We start from the raw sequence: 15,089 nt of genomic DNA on the forward strand, positions 1-15,089 counted from the left end.
ATTTTGTCCCATGGGATATTAAAAATCCCATGGGATAATTATAGTCCCATGGGATTTTTTTTGTCCCATTGGACAACAAATATCCCATGGGACTACAATTATCCCATGGGACCCAAAAAAATCCCATGGGATTTAACCAAAATCCCATGGGATAATGGTCAATCCCATGGGATTTGCCCTATCCCATGGGATATTGAAAATCCCATGTTTTTCTAAATCAAATTACGAAATAGATATAATAATAACAGCAGGAAAGCAATGAATTTATTGAATCCCATGTAATTCCGCACATTTTGGTTATATACACGACACTGTAGTTTTAAGGAGAGGCGGCGGCGGATTTGCAAATGAGTGTTTTGCAAATTAAAAGTGTCCAGTGTTTTTGCCGTATACATCTCCTGGCGAAATATGTGAAGAAAATCGTGAAAGTCCGTCACGGCGCGGTCCTTTAAACTGTTTTAGCATGCAGTGAAGGATCATGTACAATGTATTATCCATATACTTAATTTGTAACAGATCGCATTTCGAAAATTATTTAGATCAATTTCTGCTGGGTCAATCCAACTTGCAAAAAGTCAGCTCAGTGCATCCGAGGTCCAACTTTTAAAATCAAAGTACTGAAGTACTGAACATCGGATGACCGCAAGTTCTTGTGGATGGTCAAAAGCACATGTCACAGAAAAAGATCACATCTCTATACCTGAAACTGAGGTTAATGTACAGATATATTTTTTTCTGAGACAAGTTCGTGCGTGGATGATGAATAAATGACAGGAAATTCAACCACACCGTAATAACTATTATATTGTAGTGATACAAATCAGTATACCTGGGACTATTATACTAATATAATAATAGTCCCAGAGTATGTATACACTGGTTTGTTGTTATATATTATATTAATATAACAGTTACATGTATATATAATTTTCATCCATTTGTATATCATTCTATTGTACTATTCTAATAATAGTGCAGTGCAAGTGCATGGTGGACACATGGTAAAAAAATCCATTTTTCTAAAAGATTGGATATGAGAAGCCATTCATATTTTCCCGCAAAAACAATTACAGAGTTACCAGTCCTTGCCGCGAGTGTCACAAAAAGTTCTTGAGATATTCTTCCACAAGCTTTAACACAATTTTTCGGTACGTGTGCATAGATATTATCAATTATTTTTTTAACTTTTATATATATATATCTAACAACAAAACATTTTCATATTATTAATTTGTGTTTTTAAAAAAATATTTATAGGAGCATCCATTGAAAAAAATGAATTTAAAACAAGCGATAAGGAATGTTATTTTGCACTAGATAATGTTCGCGGATCTATAATTTTTTTATAGATCTGTTGAAAACCCAAAACTAATTTGCATAATGGAAATTTAGGCGATAGCAATACATCGGAATTACCTCACGGTCATCTCGATGTAAAAATAATCTCACTGTCAATCTCTTAAAAAGTAGGTTTTGTGCATTCATTAAATAGATCACCTTTGTGGGATAATATTTTTGTTAGGACTTATTTGTACATCCCAAAACTGTAAAACCCTTAAAAAGTACTTAAAAATATATATACAACCTATAATTAAATTCAATTTCTTTAATTGCTTCAGTTCTGATATGTAGTGCGACATATAAGAACGAGAGCTATTACTGTATTTTCTTTTTCTAGATTGCAAAATATGTGTACTTAAATGTTTATATTATATTCAAGATTTGAGCATCAGTTATTGCCTGTGCATTTGGAATACACTAGTCAGTCATGTATTTGTAGGTATGCGAATTAAATAATGCAGAAAAAGATAAGAGAGAATACCTTCCATGCTTCCTCTCGTCTCAGGTTGTGAACAAAAGTCGACATACTATCACTTTTGGCAACAATTTTTAATATGGGTATTATTAGGAAACCAACTATTGCAATGTATTGGGTAAAAAGAAGTAGTCAGTCAACAATATGGTTTAGGAAAATGTTTTCTTGTAATCGTTTCCAATTAATACTCCGTTTTTCCATCTGGTCGACAACCGTAAAATACCACAGAGGAACTCCAAGCACTATAATCCTGCTGCATGGTTTACACCCCTTGTAGATCACGCAAACATGCAATTTAAGCGAATCTATACGCCTAACAGAAAACTGTCTATTGATGAATCTCTTGTCGGAACAAAGGCTAGAACTGTAATGACACAATACAGACCAACTAAAGCCCATAAATTTGGCCTTCAGTTATGGATGCTTTCTGAAGCCACTTCAGGATATATAATCCATTTTTACCTTACCGCGGAAAGCGTTATGACCCCGTACCGGCTGATGATAGACAAGGAAGTCATATAGTAAAAACTTTAATGACAGCAGCCGATTTATTTAACAAGAATTATCACGTCTTCTGTGATAATTTCTTGACTTCTATTCCGCTTGTCAGACACCTAAGAACGCTCAGAACTTACTTTACGGGAACCCTCCGTGCTAACCGACAAATGCATCAGTTACTCCGGAACCCTCAGCTGCGGGAGAACTAGTCTCTATTTATTCGCCAAAGAGAACTTATGTGCTTGCCTATAAGGAAAGGCAAAACTGCAGAACGGTTCGCTTCTTTACACAAAACGCTGATGGAAAATTACTTTCAAGGTTGGAGTTTATTGAGTCGGTTATTTACGTCTTCGCAGCCGAACAAATAGAACAGAGACAACAAAGGGATAGAAATGTACAATCCACACACCAACCGCAGAGGATCGAGAAACTAGCAACAGGGAAACAGAAAAATTGTATAGTTTGCTTCCGATTTAACCAACGCCTTAGGGCAAGTACTAAATGCGCCAGATTCAACAAAGGTTTTCATGGAATGTGTTTCCATCGACATGTTTTTGAAGACAAGAATAAATAAAATATTCATTTTATTCTGAGTTTATATATGAATTTCATTTAATTTCAGAACCCTCAACACTAATCATAGATTATTGGGTCTTTACGATACACGTTCAAAATCAATATACTCCTAGAATTATTCAGAATATACATACATTCAAAGAAAACTTATTCATTTTAAAATAGGATAAATTTCAATGAGACAAAAATTAAAAAAAAAAAAATTAGCAGATTTCAGTATTTCAGTTTAACTGATAAACTTTTATTTCTTCTATTCTCTTAGGACTTCTATTTTTTGTCAGCGGCCCTCGAGACTAAATGTTGAAAAGTCCATTATGTGCACAACTCCATCTGTGCCCCTCTCCGTGACATCCCCTCATTGTCGACGTCATAAGCGGTACACTTGAAATTTGAATACCAAAATCTGACTTGGCAAAACTTAGAATCGCTGTGGCATTGAAACTTTGCATATCGGAGGTCTTTTTTATTATAATTGAAATTAATACACCAATCTCGAGTTGTTTTTCATGAATGAATTACACCGGTTAACCCCAGGTCAATTGGCGTAAACAACATCATCGACCAATTGTTTCTTACTGTGACGTAATAACTTAAGCATTGTGACATAGGACATTTTCGGGAAAGTGCACGAATTCGAAAGTCGTCTATAGTATGGCAAAAGTAGTTTTTAAGGTAGATTAACTGTATACGGCCATCTTGTATTGTAAAATAGCAGTTCACATAGGTCTAGTTTATCAGACCTATTGTCAACTGCTATTTTACAATCCAAGATGGCCGTATATAGTTAATCTACCTTAACAATCTTTGCAAATTTGGGCAATTTTGCACAACTTGTAGCTTGATAAATAGCACGGTGGCCCATACTTTTTATTATATTTTTTTAAAAAGCGTGGAAAAATCTATGGCAAAGTATAAGAAAATTCTATCTGAGGAAATATATACCAATGATCCACCTTAAGTTTAACAGATATTCTGAATAGTCGGTCTTTGAAAACCCACTATATTAATTGAAATTTAAGTTGTAGCTTTTTAAAGCTAACTACTAAAAAGACAAGCTGGCATGGGCCTATCTGAATAAGCAATTATAATTAAAGATTTCATCAATGAAATTCTGAATAATGTTTTTTCTTAAGCTTATATTTATTTACTATCAACTATAATACTGTGAAAAATATCGGTTTGTTGTTTCAAAAAATAGATATTATTTCTTAAGTATATAAAAAGCCAATAAAAGTGGGTTAATTCTAGAATAATGCAGTATCTAAGTTCTTTAGGAGGACTCATACTATATCATTCTAACTAAGTTAAAACGCTCCTTGTCATTCTTGGATCGTGACTAATTTGGAGTCAATATAACTTCTAACCCTTCTTCTCTATGTGGATGTAAGACCACTTAATTTTCGACTAAACAATCTTAAATTGCCCCCTTGATGACCTTTATTTAGATATAAGAAGATGTGGTTTATAATTGAATGCTGATTTGGTAACTTATGGTTATCCAAATCTGAGACAACCATAACAATAGTAATCTCAGTCAGAACCTATCTCTCACGAGCAGAACATCTAGATATTTAGATGTACACAAAGTTGTGTATTTGAATTCATTAAAAGTCTGAGAGGTATAACCAGTGTGTGAACTGGTGAAGCGGTAGCTCTTCTTATGACAAAGATGGCATTGGTAGCCGTACTGGTTAAAGGTATTTCGAAACCACAATATAATCGTTCAGATATCAAATTTATTTCAAAACCACAATCTTCCAGATATTAAAGTTATTTCGAAACCAAAATCGTCCAGATATAAAAGTTATTTCGAAACCACAATCGTCAGTCAGATATATGAGTTATTTTGAAACCACAATCGTCAGCTAGATATTAGAGTTATTATTTCGAAACCACAATCGTCAAGATATCAAAGTTATTCCGAAACCACAATCGTGCCTTTTAAAACATTTGCATGTTAAATAGAAAAAGACCATTGAAGCTCAACATGAAAAACTTGCCCTTGAATTTGGGTGTTTCAATTTTTCTAAAATTGTGATTACGTCGATTCTTTATTTATATGGCCTTTATTCAAATAAATGCGCACTTACATACAATGGTGTTAATGGCATACATGAAATTAACAAGTACATTAACAAGTACATAGTACATCACAAGAACAATATAAGTACTATACATAATACAGATATGTACAAACACTGGACACTTTTAATTTGCAAAACACTCATTTGCAAATCCGCCGCCGCCTCTCCTTAGACCTACAGTGTCGTGTAAATAACCAAAATGTGCGGAATTACATGGGATTCAATAATTTCATTGCTTTTCTGCTGTTATTATTATATATATTTTGTAATTTGATTTAGAAAAACATGGGATTTTCAATATCCCATGGGATAAGGCAAATCCCATGGGATTGACCATTATCCCATGGGATTTTGGTTAAATCCCATGGGATTTTTTTGGGTCCCATGGGATAATTGTAGTCCCATGGGATATTTGTTGTCCCATGGGACAAAAAAAATCCCATGGGACTATAATTATCCCATGGGACAAAATAAAATCCTATGGAATTCAAATTATAAATATACAGTAATGTGTATGTTACAATGAATTCTGTTTGGTAGTAAAAAGTTTATAATATATATATGAGTGTATTTTGGTTTTTTTCATTTTGTCACAAACATGTTTTTAATTTGTATATATGACAATAAAGATTATTATTATTTTGGAAATATAATAATATTTAAAGTCAAAAAATAAAATCCTTTAACTGAAATAAAATGATGACGTCTTAATAAAAGAAAAAAATATTGATCTGAAATCTTTGTCTTCTTTGTTTTATTATGAAAAATAGAACTGAAAAAAATATTTCATATTCTGACTGAATAAATTGACAAAGCACAGTTAATAGTTTACTCTTTTCATGAGGTAAAGTTTTCTTTGTTATAGTTCCATTGCAATAGTTTTTTACATGAATATGCAAATGATTTGAATCTCATTCCTTTGTGGTGTTCATAATATTACATTTTTATTTGTAAATTTATAAAATAAACACTTTTCCTGTTAAGTTTTAGTTTTCTTGTTTCAGCTTGCTATGAACAATTATTCAGTCCACTATATAAGAGTCAAGTAAATAAATTATTTCATCCACTACAATATTCCTACAATTCTAAGACAAAACGTACATTTATGCAATCTGTTCTTCAAAAATCTTCCACCGTACATCTTTATTGGATGGAGCGATTTAAATGAGTGGACAAAGCAAGTTCATTTGGACAACAAAATACTAATATATTTTTTCATTCCTCCCTTCTTTCAATTGATAATTACATTGTTGCATTTACATGATTAAGTTCTTGAGCATCTATGATCATGATGATATGACTCCTTTTTGTTTATAGTAATTATGTTGAAATTTCCTCTTTCTTATGTAGGAAAAAAAACACATTCCATTTCAAATTAATAAAAAAGTCACACTATGTAGAAAAAATATCAACTTTAAGTTTGCTGTTCAGTATTGACCTGTTGAATGATGATCATGAAAACCAAGATGTCTGACCTACAAATACACAAAACTCAAAAATTATAAATGAAGAGAAATACAGCAATAAAATGGCTTTTTTATCATGTTTATGTATATTTTGATAAAAATTTCATTTGAATATTTAAAATTGTAAGAACTCTTATTTCAGTGCTTTGTGTCTATGGTTTTCATATTAGTTGTTTTTTGTGCCTTGTTGCAGTCTTTCGAGTTAAGCCAATTGCAACAAATGTTTACAGTTTGTTCAAATGTTGTGCTGTTATTAAAACCACTGTCCCAGGTTAGGGGTGGGTTGGGTGCTCACTAAATGTTTATTTTATTAGTTGATATTTGCTTTGAATTAGCTGTCAGTAACTGTGAGTACTAATAGATCTGTATGTTGAGTCTTTTTTGTTAAAGGGAAAGAATAAATTTCCAGCCACATCCGGTCTGTGTTTTTGGTAGCTGTTTTTCTGCTTTGTTGCATTCTAATGAGTTAATAAAATTGAGAATAAAAATGGAAATGTATCAAAATAATTTAATTTTGGATGTAACGCGTCTTCTGATTGGCTGACGTTGTTTTGTTTATCAGCTCATAGACATAATTTTGTCATGTGACTGTGACGTCATTAACGTTTTTTCATGGTTAACTCCGGTTTAAAATGGAATTTAGAATTAAATTATAAGAAATGACTGTAATATTTTTTCTGTCTATTCGAAATTACATACGCGGGTTATTCAGTGTGCACCACATTTTTGATGTTATTTCTTCATAGACAGAAAAAATATTATAGTCATTCCTTAAATAACCTGACCCAAGAGCAGAAAAAAACCCTTTTCAACTGATTTTATAGTATTTATATTGAACTGACACTTACACCACTGTCCTTAATTAGAGGATTTGGCGCCAGCAAACATGTTAAACCATGCCACATTTTGTAAGTGTCTGTCCCAAGTCAGGGGTCTATTATTCAGTGGTTGTGAATTGTTGCTATATATCATATTTGTTTTTTGTTTATTGTTTTGTGCAAAAATCAGGCACTTAGCTTTCATCTTTATGGTGTTTCCCCCAAGCATGTTTAGCATGGATAGACACCATGCCCTTTTTTAAATGACGGCATGCCCTTATTGAATTGTTTTACATTTGTTATTTCATAGCCTTTTATGGATTACTATGCAGTATAGGGTTTGCTCATTGTCGAAGGCTGTACAGTGAACTAATTTTGTTAAATTTAATGTCATTTGATCTCTATTGGAGAAAAGTCTCATTGGCAATCGTACCGCTTCTTATTTTTATATCAACCCTGCCATATATTGCCTGTCATTATTTACAGGTCATCATTGGCCTCTAATAAGTAATTGCATTGCTTACATCCACTTAATTGAACTCTGGTGGAAAGTGTTCTCATTTATCATACCACATCTTATTTTCATAATAATCATTATTCTAGGGCAATAACTTTTATAGAAGTGGACTTACCATTTAGGCTTTGTTTATATACGTCTGTAAATCTATTTTTGTTGATAATTTCTTTTGTTTATAGTTTCCCTTTATCTTTAATGTTCTTGCCCTACACATAAAAGGGTAAACATTATCATTTAATGACAATAACTACTATTACATAATGAGTAGGCAACTGACAATTTTGGATCATTTGTATCTTGTCTTGCTCATCATTTTTGCTTGATATTATCAATATTCAATAAAATGAGGTCACAGTAATATTAAACTTGGCAGACAGACATCTTCTTATTTTTATATGACACCTTGTAGTCATTCCATACACCAACAAGTAGACATATGCTTATAATATCTGATAAAATGAATAAAATGCTCTGCTGGGCGCAGCTTGATACGACCGCAGAGGTCGAACCCTGAACAGTTGGGGCAAGTATGGACACAACATTCAAGCTTGATACAGCACTGAATTTGGATTGTGATTAAATAATTGACACAGCATAGGTTTCTGACACAGAATGAATGTGGTCTAAGAACTTAAAAATTTTTAATTTACCTATTCAAACCATATCATTATTATTTGCTTTTATATATAAATCAGAAATAACCAATTTAAAATGGAAAATTTTAAAGAAAAAAAAAGGAAAAAAAGGGGGAAAAAATACCCCCCCCCCCAATTTTTTGAACCCCCTTATGATTCATCACCCCAAACTCAATCCCAGCCTTCCCTTTGTGGTATGGTACCTTGCAGTACAATTTCAGAGGGATCCATACACTTATACACAAGTTATTGTCTGTAAACTAGAAAAATGCTTGTTTTTTTGGCCCCAAATTCCTAAACGTTTAGGGCAATTACCCCCAAACTCAAACCCAGCTTTCCCTTTGTGATATGGAACCTTGTAGTACAATTTCATAAAGATCCATACACTTACACACAAGTTATTGTCCTGAAACTAGAAAAATTCTTGTTTTTTGCCCCTTTTTCCTAAAATTTTGAGGCAATTACCCCCAAAATCAATCCCAGCCTTCCCTTTGTGGTATGGTACCTTGCAGTACAATTTCAGAGAGATCCATACACTTGAACACAAGTTATTGTCTGGAAACTAGAAAAATGCTTATTTTTGGCCCCTTTTTGCTAAACATTTTGGGCAATTACCCCCAAACTCAATTCCAGCTTTCCCTTTGTGATATGGAACCTTGTAGTACAATTTCAGAAAGATCCATACACTTACACACAAGTTATTGTCATGATACTAGAAAAATTCTTGTTTTTTGCCACTTTTTTGGCCCCTAATTCCTAAAATTTTAAAGCAATTGCCCCCAAAATCAATCCCAGCCTCCCCTTTGTGGTATGGTACCTTGAAGTACAATTTCAGAGAGATCCATACACTTACACACAAGTTATTGTCCTGAAACTAGAAAAATTCTTGTTTTTTTGCCCCTTTTTGGCCCCTTTTTGGCCCCTTATTCCTAAAATTTTGAGGCAATTACCCCCAAAATCAATCCCAGCCTTCCCTTTGTGGTATGGTACCTTGCAGTACAATTTCAGAGAGATCCATACACTTGAACACAAGTTATTGTCTGGAAACTAGAAAAATGCTTATTTTTGGCCCCTTTTTGCTAAACATTTTGGGCAATTACCCCCAAACTCAATTCCAGCTTTCCCCTTGTGATATGGAACCTTGTAGTACAATTTCAGAAAGATCCATACACTTACACACAAGTTATTGTCATGATACTAGAAAAATTCTTGTTTTATGCCCCTTTTTTGGCCCCTAATTCCTAAAATTTTAAAGCAATTGCCCCCAAAATCAATCACAGCCTTCCCTTTGTGGTATGGTACCTTGAAGTACAATTTCAGAGAGATCCTTACACTTGAACACAAGTTATTGTCTGGAAACTAGAAAAATGCTTATTTTGGCCCCTTTTTTGGCCCCTTATTCCTAAACTTTTTGGGCAATTACCCCCAAACTTAATTCCAGCTTTCCCTTTGTGATATGGAACCTTGTAGTACAATTTCAGAAAGATCCATACACTTACACACAAGTTATTGTCATGAAAATAGAAAAATGCTTGTTTTTAGCCCCTTTTTTGGCCCCTAATTCCTAATATTTTGAGGCAATTACCCCCAAAATCAATCCCAGCATTCCCTGCGTGATATAGAACCTTGTGGTACAATGTCAGAGAGATCCATACACTAACACACAAGTTATGTCTGGAAGTTACAAGAATGCTTATTTTTGGCCCCTTTTTGGCCCTACTTCCTTAACTGTTGGTACCATAACCCCCAAAATCAATCCTTATGGTAAAATTTCATAGAGATCCATTCACTTAAACTAAAGTTAGAGTGCGAAAACCAATGTGTCTTCGGACGACGACAACGCCAACGTCATACCAATATATGACCGTATAAAAAACTAAGAAAACTTAGCATTGACCAAAGAACCATAAAATGCGATCATGGTTATATGAATCTGCCAGACAGACATGCACACCTTACAATCGTTACATCCGCCAAATATAATTTACCTGTTGCTTAAAGCATATGATAAACTGACAAAACAATGCAAACTTTTCATTGACCAATGAACCATGAAAATGAGGTCAAGTTCATATAAAACATGCCAGACAGACTGTGCATCTCACAATCATTCCATTCACCAAATATAGGGGCCTTATTCATGTTATTACCTAGGAATAGTGATGTCATGGACTAGGAAAATTAGTCTGGGGACATAAATTACTGACATCGGACTAAATATACTAGTTAATTCTGTATCCATGGACTTTTTATACTAGTTATATTTGTCTGACCAGACAATTTATCTCTTACACTAGTTCTCAGAGAGACATGTCACCTTACCTTGACACATTATTCTGACTCTGAACAAACCAGTATTTGCTCTTACTCCTTAATAATACTGCGTGCTTAGGGGAGAAGCAGCAAATACCAACTTTAAAGTCTTTGGTTTTACCCGGTTGGGTTCAAAATAAACAACCTTCTGCACGTGAGGTGAACACGCTACCACGAGACCAGGCAGTATAATATAAGGAGTTTACCCAAGATTTAAAGTTTCCAAGTTTTTGCAAAAACTGGATCAAAATCATCATTGAAAAGCAATAACTTTTTATTTTATTACAGTTTTCGAGATAAAAAGGCAAGTTCAAGAAATATGAAGAAAAAAAATGGTTAAAATCTGTATTTAAGGCAACAACTCCTATGAGTCAGCTACTAGTTTTGATGCAAATGGACAGTAGATTTTTTTTTCAACATTCTGAACATTTCTACCCTTGTCGGATATTGTCTATCTATTTTAGCCTTTTGTAGCTTATTACGCAGTTTGGCTTTTTAGCCCATTGTTGAAATCTGTACGGTGACCTATATAGTTGTTAACTTCTACGGTTTAAGTTTCTGTTGAAGAGCCGTCACATTGGCAATGATACCATATTTGTATATGTTTTTGTCATGTAGGTGTAAGGAGACAACCTTTTGATTTTCTGGTGGGATAAAAAGGGGAGACAGATTTGTTATCACCTGGCCTGGTAAGTTTTTCAGGGTTTGTAAGGATAGAAAACCCGGAAAATTGTAACAAACCCCTGTGGTACGACCATATTTGCCAAAAGATAAGTCCAAATAATTATGACGTCTTGCAAGGCTATTTTAACTTTTTTCTGGGCACGTAATAGTCAAAGTTGTGACTGAGTGCGGAAATATGAAGATAGATAGATAGAAAAATTATAAAGGGACATAACTGAAGAACGGTAAAAGTGACGCTACCCAAATTTGAACTTGATCTGAGTTTTGTGGTAATAAGCATTGTGTGTAAGTCTCATAACATTTGGTTGAGGCTAACTTAAGTAGAGAACAGAAACTAAAAATTCAGCAATTTTTCTATTTGTAAACACGCATAACTCTAGAACGGTTGTGTATAAGTTTTATAACATTTGGTTGAGACAAACTAAAGTTAGAGAACGGAAACGAAAAATTCAGCAATTTTTATGTTTATAAAGGGACATTACTCAAGAACGGTAATTTGTCGCCACCTAATTTCGTACTTAATCTGTATTATGTAGTAATAAGCATTGTGTATAAGTTTCATAACATTTGGTTGAGGCAAACTAAAATTAGAAAACGGAAACAAAAAATTTGTACTTGATCTTAGTTTTGTGGTAATGAATATTGGGTATAGGTTTCATAATGATTGGTTCAGGCAAACTTAAGTTACAGAATGGAAACTAAAAATTTGCAATCGTTCAATTTATACAGGGGCATAACTCAATAATGGTTAAAGTGAAACTACCCAAATTCAACTTGATCTGTGTTTTATCAGTGGAAGTCAAAATTAAACATTGCATTGTATAAAGCATTGATTGTAGTTGATTCAACTATAATAATGGACAAAGGGAGATAATTCCAATTTTAAAAATTACTTGATATTTAGAAGAAAATAAAAATTTAGCAATTTTTCCATTTATAAAGGGGCATGACTCTAGAACGGGTTAAAGTGACGCCACCAAAATTCAAACTTGATCTGTGTTTTGTGGTAATAATCATTGTGTATAAGTTTTATAACATTTGGTTGAGGCAAACTTAAGTTAGAGAACGGAAACTAAAAATTTAGCAATTTTTCCATTTATAAAGGGGCATAACTCTAGAACGGTTAAAGTGACGCCACCAAAATTCAAACTTGATCTGTGTTTTGTGGTAATAAGCATTGTGTATAAGTTTTTACTTTAACGTTTAACATTTGGTTGAGGCAAACTCAAGTTAGAGAACGGAAACCAATTTTGGAACGTACGGACGTATGTACGTACAGACGGACAAGGGTAAAACTTAATGCCCCCACCGCTACAGCGGGGGCATAAAAATAATAAAATAGCCTTGCTAGACGTCATAATTATTTGGACTACCAAAAGATGTAACCTAATTCTTACTTGTTTGGGGAAGAGGGGATTAACCGAACCACTATTCAATCTAAATCAGTGAACTGAATTATTGTCTTCTGCAGTAGTCCGAGTCGACATCTGTAACTAATCATGCAAATTGATAGTCAACAGTATACCTTTTTCAGAATGTCAGTTCACAAAGAATCACTGGTGATAGGGGAGTGTAACCGATAAATTGATCCTGAATCAGATAAGATTTTCCAAGGACGTATAACTAACACAATACGTCCTTGGATTTTCCCAGTAACGGAGAACCCCTTTCTTTGAGTGAATATAAATAGTGACGGGGGTCTCACAAAAAATTTAAATCTGAATTACAGGAACATCGATTAGCAAAGTAAACTTACATATTAATCTCGAAGTTATTTACGGTAAAGACAGACTGTGCTCCTGAATTAAGGTATTATACATTTGTGTATTTTACTCGGGGGGAAAGGGGGGGGGGGGGGGGGGGGGGGGCACTTCCTATATACAAGGTGATATGAATTTTTCCAGCTTGAAAATATGGGAATAGGTGGGGAAAACTATCAGAAATATATGATAAGGTCGATAAAGTTCCAATTACTTGTTGATGAAAAGCCCTGTCATTTTTTTCACAGCCGAAAGTCTCGCCGTAAGTAAACATTACATACAGAATCTTAGCCTTAAATATTCCACTTTTCCAACACACCCCACGAAAACCAACCAATATGGGAAAAGGTTACAATTTTACCCTCGCAATATATGAAAAGGTATAATACATTTTTAAGATCTAAATTATATGAATAGGGTGGGGTAACAGAACCCCAGCGACACCCCCTATCAATTAAGTATTGAAGTGCCCCTCCCCCCCCCCCCCCGGAGGTATTTTACTGCTACAAGATATTTAAATTGCTAATCACGCAACCGTTGATGAGCAGAGAACCATACTTTCAAGCCAGGGGCAGTCTATACTAACAGTTAGTATAGAAAGACCCTGTAAAAAGGCAGGCAAATCCTAACAGTACTGTAACTTAATGATACATGTATATCAAGTTACAGCACCTCACCCAGCACAGTTAGCACACTGGTGTGTGTCAGTCTTATAATATAAAACTGCGTAGGTTCATATCGTTTGATTCAACGTTTTTTCGGATATTTTTTAGGACCGTTGTCAACATGACATTGTCCGCGGCAAATCCGATCGCGACCTGCCACTTTGCAACCTGACCTGCAAAAACATAATTCGACTAAAAACAATGCCAGTCAAAATTGCTTTTTGAGACTGGGCGACTGAAAAAGTTTTAAAATGTGACCTTGTGACCTTACTTGGAATTCTTCATTCATCGGCGTGTGTCGGTTTGGCTAAAAAGGGGGCATTGTTTTTTTTTCTTGGGACAAAAAATTGTTTCTTTCTCTATTAAAAAAAAAATTAAGACCAATCATAAACTTTTTTTTCAAAACTCAGTGTCGTATTTTATAGTTTTCCCAACAATTTTTAATAAAAGCTTGAAATGTTTGTTTCACTTCCCTCTGACTTCCCTCCTGATTTTTTTCTCAAGAAATTATAGAATTAGTAAATGGATATATATATATGTCTGTGGTCACCGTCATGCAGTTAGATAAGAAATTCCATCATGCATCATCAAATAATTCATGTGTATTTGTGACATCAACATAACTGAAACATTATATTATTTCTCAGTAATTATGTAAATCATTTTGATTTACAATTATATATGTCTGGGACTTATGCATGTATATTTCTCACAGGCACTTGTCTCAGAAAAAAAAATCCTATATACTTTAATAAAAGTATATAGGAAAAAAATTCTGATACAAGTGCCTGTGATATATCTGTCAGTCCCAGAATAATAAATATAATTGTATCTTAATCTTTGGGAAAATCCGATTATTAAATTGTTAAATTCTTTAACGTCATAATTATATCAAAGTTTACTTTTTAAAGTTTTAAATTTTAAAGTTAAAATGAATATTCCGTTTTGATCTGAGGAAAAACTTTTTAAACTGTAATGACATGGTCAGTCAACTGATTTGTTGCATGGCTGATTACAGGTAATTAAAGCATGCAGTAATTTTCCATCACGACAGTGCGTGTACCCTGGGGTGTGTATAACGTATTAGAAATATCATAGTTTTCTAGAGAACATCCTGTCTATGTGTAATACAGATTGATGACATTACACAAATTTTTTTTCGTTAAATGTAGTTAAGTATCTGTGTCTATTCCCACACTACAATTCTTTCGAAGAAAAAAATGTTAAAATTAAAAAAAAAAATCATTTATATAAAAT

At 33.6% G+C, this 15,089-nt stretch overlaps 1 protein-coding gene across 3 annotated transcripts in view; it reads right to left on the reverse strand.

Annotated features, from left to right (window-relative positions):
• The window catches only part of LOC127710258 (interferon alpha-inducible protein 27-like protein 2), a 99,484-nt gene that overhangs the window by 69,190 nt on the left and 15,205 nt on the right, over positions 1-15,089 (reverse strand). The window lies entirely within an intron of this gene.

The sequence above is a fragment of the Mytilus californianus genome, unplaced genomic scaffold, assembly GCF_021869535.1.
Source record: "Mytilus californianus isolate M0D057914Y unplaced genomic scaffold, xbMytCali1.0.p SCAF_7, whole genome shotgun sequence".
NCBI lineage: Eukaryota > Metazoa > Mollusca > Bivalvia > Mytilida > Mytilidae > Mytilus > Mytilus californianus.